Below are 5,699 nucleotides of genomic sequence, written 5' to 3' on the forward strand. Positions count from 1 at the left end.
CAACACGTTTTTTTTTTTTCCCCCCCGTATCACCAGAGCAGGGTCATTCCCCCGCTGGGGCTGTGAAATCGTGGCTCTCCATTTCAGTCTCAGGTCATTAATTGAAGAAACTTGGCCAGGCCGCGCCTGGTGGAAGGCAGCTCCGGAGGAAGGGCCGGCGCATGTCGGGGGGGGGGGGGGGGGACTCGAAGGGAACGCAAGAAATCAATGAAACGGACAGGAAACGAATGCCTCTTCCCCAGACCACCCTGAGACCCGGGGCCACGTGGAAAACTGCGGACCGAAAAGGCAAACCCGGGAGCCTTGGGATGGCTTGGGATCAGGTGGCCCTAGCAGGGCCGGGTCTGCGTCCCCAGGCTCCGCGGGCTACGTGGCGCCTGGTCTCAGGCCAGCCCTGCTGGGGGAGACTACACTGTACCATCGGCTGGGGGTGGCGGCCCAGACGAGGCCCGCAAGGATCAGGATACCCCTGCAAAGGCCTTTCTCGCACAGACGGACCGGCCCCACCGGAACACAAGCCTCACAGAGGACGACGATGGCAACAGAAACGTACGTAGCTTTTTTTTTTTTTTTAATATTTATTTATTTATGGGTGAGTACAAGTGGGGGAAGGGCAGAGAGGGGGGAGACAGAAGATCCAACGTGGGCTACGCGCTGACAGGCTGACGGCAGGGAGCCAGATGTGGGGCCCGAACTCCTAAACCGGGACATCGTGACCGGAGCCGACGTCGGACGCTCAACCGACCGAGCCATCCAGGTGGCCCTGCACTCAGTTTTACGGCTTACCAAGAGCTGCCGCACCCCCCGGGGGCTCAGCTCACCGTCCCAGCAACCCTGGGGGGGAGGAAGAAATGGAAGGCGGGTCAGAACCTGCACCCAGAGGGGGATTGCGGGGTGCCCAGCATGGCACAGCAGGGGGGGCAATGGCTGCCCCTTGGGCGCGCGGTGCTGGCCAGGAACTCGATCCCCGGACCCGGGGAGGGCACGGGTCCCGGCCCCCCAGTGTCACGGCTTACCTGACTTTCGCAATCGTGGACACTCAAGTTAGGCTCAGAGACTCTCTGTACGGTCCCATGGCCTCGGACAAACATTGACGACTCCCACGGTCTCCTGGAAACATCGATGATTTTCACCTTCTGGGCCTGTCTCTACCCCAATTCTTCAAGTTGTTTTGTGTCTCTGGAATATTAATCAGCCTGGGAGGACTGAAACAAGAGATGTCTCTTAGGAGAGGCAAAATGAACATAAATGTGTCTGGTATAGTAATGCCTTTTGTCACACCGCTTTGGATTTCTCCAAGGGCCTTTGCTCACATTTTGTTGTCTAATTTGAAACAAGCAGTAACCCCGTGAGCTGTCCGAGGATGGTAATGACTACCTTCTTCCTTAAAGCAGCAGGGAGGAGGGGGGACCAAGGTGCAGAACGGTCCTGTGCCTTGTCCAGCATCATGCTTTCTGACTTTTTCACCATCTGGAGTTTGAAAAGCATGAAGTCAGTCTTTTTTTTTCTTTTTAATGTTTCTTTTTTTTTTTTTTGAGACAGAGAGACAGAGTGTGAGTGGGAAAGGGGCAGAGAGGGAGACACAGAAGCCGAAACAGGCTCCAGGCTCAGAGCCTGGCTCGAAACCGTGAACCGCGAGATCATGACCTGAGCCGAAGTCGGCTGCTTAACCAACTGAGCCACCCAGGCGCCCAAACATTCAATCAATCTTTACCCTTGGGTTTCAAATGAGAAACTTGGCGAGGATGGCTGGGAGGAATTCTTACCCCTATTTTTTATTTTTTATTTATTTTTTTTTAATTTTTTTTTCAACGTTTATTTATTTTTTTGGGACAGAGAGAGACAGAGCATGAACGGGGGAGGGGCAGAGAGAGAGGGAGACACAGAATCGGAAACAGGCTCCAGGCTCTGAGCCGTCAGCCCAGAGCCCGACGCGGGGCTCGAACTCACGGACCGCGAGATCGTGACCTGGCTGAAGTCGGACGCTTAACCGGCTGTGCCACCCAGGCGCCCCTTTACCCCTATTTTTAAGAAATAGGTTTTCTTGGGGCGCCTGGGTGGTTCTGTCAGTTACACATCCGACTGTGGCTCGGGTCGTGATCTCACGGTGCGTGAGATCGAGCCCCGCATCAGGCTCTCCACTGACAGAAACTGCTTGGGATCCTCTCTCCTTTCTCTGTCCCCACCCCCTGTGTCCGCCCGCCTCAAAATAATAATAAATAAACTTAAAGAAAAAAGAACTAGATTTTATTATAAGGTAGTAATTATTACAAATGTTTATTGCTTCTTTGGTTCCTTATTATGTGTCTGAAAATGTATGCTTAGCATATTTTTCTCTTTTGAAGCCAAAATGTCAAACTTGAGACCTCCTGACTTTGCGGGGGTGTGTTGGGGGGCCAGGGACAGTTGACGAAGCCCCCCACTTCTTTCTTAGTGTCTCCTCAGAATTCCTGTTCAGGCAGAGGACAGGGTGGTCCAAAAAAGGGATTTGATGTCCTGCATCAAAGTTCATAATTATTCACATCTATCGCTTTGTATCAGAGCCAGGTTATTAACCTGTTTTCACCACTAACCTGTGAGGGCCCTGAGTGGATAGGAAAGGGAAGGATCATATCTTGGGCTGGAGGGGAAGACTCAGGCAGTGGTGGAATGGAACCGGGAGGTGGGGACGGGTGTAGGAGTCCCGAGCTGGGACCCGTCAGGACATCACAGCAGTAAACCAGGGGGAAGGGAAGAATTCTTGAACAAAAACAGGGACTAGAGGGGTCAAAAGGAGGGACAGCTCCCGGGCTTTTCAGGATGAGGGGTGTATGGCAAGTTTTACAGTGAATGAGGGGGAAGTCAAGGACTAGCTTTCAGATTCTGGGGTGGACGCTCCGGGAGGCGGATGGTAGGCTCTGATCGGAACGAGGGAACACAGGGGAACGTGCGTCCTGGGTGGAGAAAGCCGGGACGGTTTCGTTCCAGAAGGACTGAGTCCCCGGTGCTGAGGAGGTCTGGAGTGAGATGTAAACTGGGCAGGTAGCAGCCTCTCGGTGGTGCTTAAAGCCACTGCGGACTCTCCAGTCCTCTCAGCCTGCCTGAGGGCTGGGCTTCCGCCTCTCTGACCCACCATCTGGCTCGCTGGGGGCCCTGGAAGACTTGGACCCCTTGACTTCCTCATTTCTCGCGTTTCTTTTTGCCTTCCACCTCGCACCTGCAGTGAGGATGCCCGAGGCGCCACCAAGCTCACTCGGTGGCCCTCTGTGAAGCACCGACAGTCATCGAGCACCACGATCCAGCAAGTGGAGCCAGCAAACGTGGTTTGAAGAGTTGGCTCAGCCAATGACTACCGTGCGATGTTGGCAGATCACCGTTCCTCTCTGGATACCACTTTCTCCGCACTTTACTAGGAAAGAGGATTAAGGGGTCACGTGGCTTGTGTTGGACGAGCTCTCTCGTAGAAAACAGCTTTAATGTATGAACCCAATAAAAAACAAGCGTTTGACAGCCTTGGAGAGCTGCCGAAGCCAGGCAGAACCTGGCTGGGGATGGACCCGTGAAAGAAGGTAACCTCACTGGGCGATTCCTGGGTCTACGACTCTTCTCCCGAGTGTACCTACCTCCTGTTTGCGTGGCCTGGGCTGGCCAGAACCTACATGGAAAACCACACTATGTCTGATCAGGTGTCAGAGGCTGGAGCTCCACTCTCCCAGAGGAGCCGGAACCGAGGAGAGAAATCCTGCAAAGGAGAGAACCTTGGAGGGGAGAGCCCCCAAATGGCATGTAAACTACCCTCGAATCCTTGACTGATCCTTGAACTGTGCATGCGTGGGGGTGACATCAAGAAGCCCAGTGGAAGCCTCAACTAGAAAGCTCTAGAAGCTGGGCAGAGATTTCAATTGTGGCCCGGCCACAGCTACAGACAGAATGTGGACTTTAAGTCTCACCAAGGGAGCAGAATAAAAATGTCCCAGACCTAAGGGATTCACCCTAAAACTAAGGCAAACCAAATATGACCCATCCCGTGAAAGTGCAAAGTCAAGTCTCTACAAGTTCAAGGTGATTATCCAGTAGCTTCACTGCCGGCCAGAACAAAAATCAATATTCTTCAGAAGAAGATAACAGAATCCAGAGTCTCTGCAAAGTGTTACCTGCAATGTCTGATATAAATTAAAGGGATAATAAGAGCCTGTTATGAACAAGATTATACTATCAAATTTTACAACTTAGACGAAATGGACAAAATATTTGAAAAACACAACTTACCAAAACCGAAGCAAAAACAGGCAGAAAATGGAATAGCTCTGTATCTGTTCAAGAGATTGGCTTTATTATAAAACAACCTTCGAACAGAAAAAGCTGCAATCACATTATGAGATTGATTGTGTCACTCTTAATTTCATTAAACATTTTGGGAAAAAATAATTCAATCTATACAAAGGATGTCTGTGCCTTCCAATTCCATTTGGCTTTGTATTGGAGATCTCAGTGCAACTATGCTGAGCAAATATAAATAAAAGGCATTAAAATGTAAACATAAGAAGTAAAGCTGTCTTTAAATATTTGTAATGTTTATTTTTGAGAGAGAGAGAGAGAGAGAGTGTGTGTGTGTGTGTGTGTGAGAGAGAGAGAGAGAGAGAGAGAGAACGAGTGGGGGAGAGGGAGAGAGAGAGAGAGACACACAGAATCTGAAGCAGGCTCCAGGCTCTGAGCTGTCAGCACAGAGCCCAACACGGGGCTCGAACCCATGAACCATAAGATCATGACCTGAGCCAAAGTCGGACGCCCAACTGACTGAGCCACCCAGGTGCCCTTAAGGCTGTCTTTACATTCAAGATTAAAAAAAAAATTTTTAAGTTTATTTATTTATTTTGAAAAAGAGAGAGAGAGAGAGAGAGAGAGAGAGAGAGAGAGAGAACAAGCAGAGGAGGGGCAGAGAGAGACGGGGGCAGAGGATCCAAAGCAGCCCTGATGCGAGGCTTGAACTCACAAACTGGGAGATCATGACCTGAACCAAAGTTGGATGCTTAACCAAGTGAGCCACCCAGGTGCCCCGACACCATGACTGTTTTAGGTAGAAAATCCTAAGGAATCTACAGAGCAACTCTTAGAACTAACAAATGAATTTAACAAGTGTAGAATACAAGGTCTACATACAATAATAATAATAATAATATATATTATATATATTATATATACTTATATATTATATATATGTATATATAATATATATAATATATATAATATATATATTATATATATACTTATATATTATATATGTATATATGTATATTATATTTATGTATATATGTATATATACATATATATGTATATGTATATGTATATATGTATATATGTATATATTATATATATTATATATATACTTATATATTATATATATAATATATATAAGATGACAAAACATTGCTGAAAGACATTTAAAAAGATCTTATAAACGATGAGCTATCTCATGTTCATGGAACTCAATATTGTTAGTATGTCAATTCTCCCCAAATGTATCTATACATCACAGCAACCCCAGTCAGAATCTCAACAGAGATTTCCCCAGAAAATGACAAGACACATGTCATTAAGAATTTATATGGAGGGGCGCCCAGGTGGCTCAGTCAGTTAAGCATCTGACTCTTGATTTCGGCTGAAGTCACGATCTTGAGGCTGTGAGATCGAGCCCCATGTTGAGATTCTCTCTCTTTCTC

The 5,699-nt window shown here is 48.2% G+C and overlaps 1 long non-coding RNA gene across 1 annotated transcript; it reads right to left on the reverse strand.

Moving 5' to 3' along the window:
• Positions 1 to 656: 656 nt before the first annotated feature.
• Positions 657 to 1,470, reverse strand: LOC123386329. Its single transcript, XR_006600112.1, has 3 exons — positions 1,378 to 1,470; positions 1,017 to 1,205; positions 657 to 834 (listed from the first exon to the last, which is right to left on the reverse strand). It is a non-coding gene; the product is annotated as an uncharacterized LOC123386329 (long non-coding RNA).
• Positions 1,471 to 5,699: the final 4,229 nt, after the last annotated feature.

Source organism: Felis catus, chromosome B3, assembly GCF_018350175.1.
Source record: "Felis catus isolate Fca126 chromosome B3, F.catus_Fca126_mat1.0, whole genome shotgun sequence".
Lineage (NCBI taxonomy): Eukaryota > Metazoa > Chordata > Mammalia > Carnivora > Felidae > Felis > Felis catus.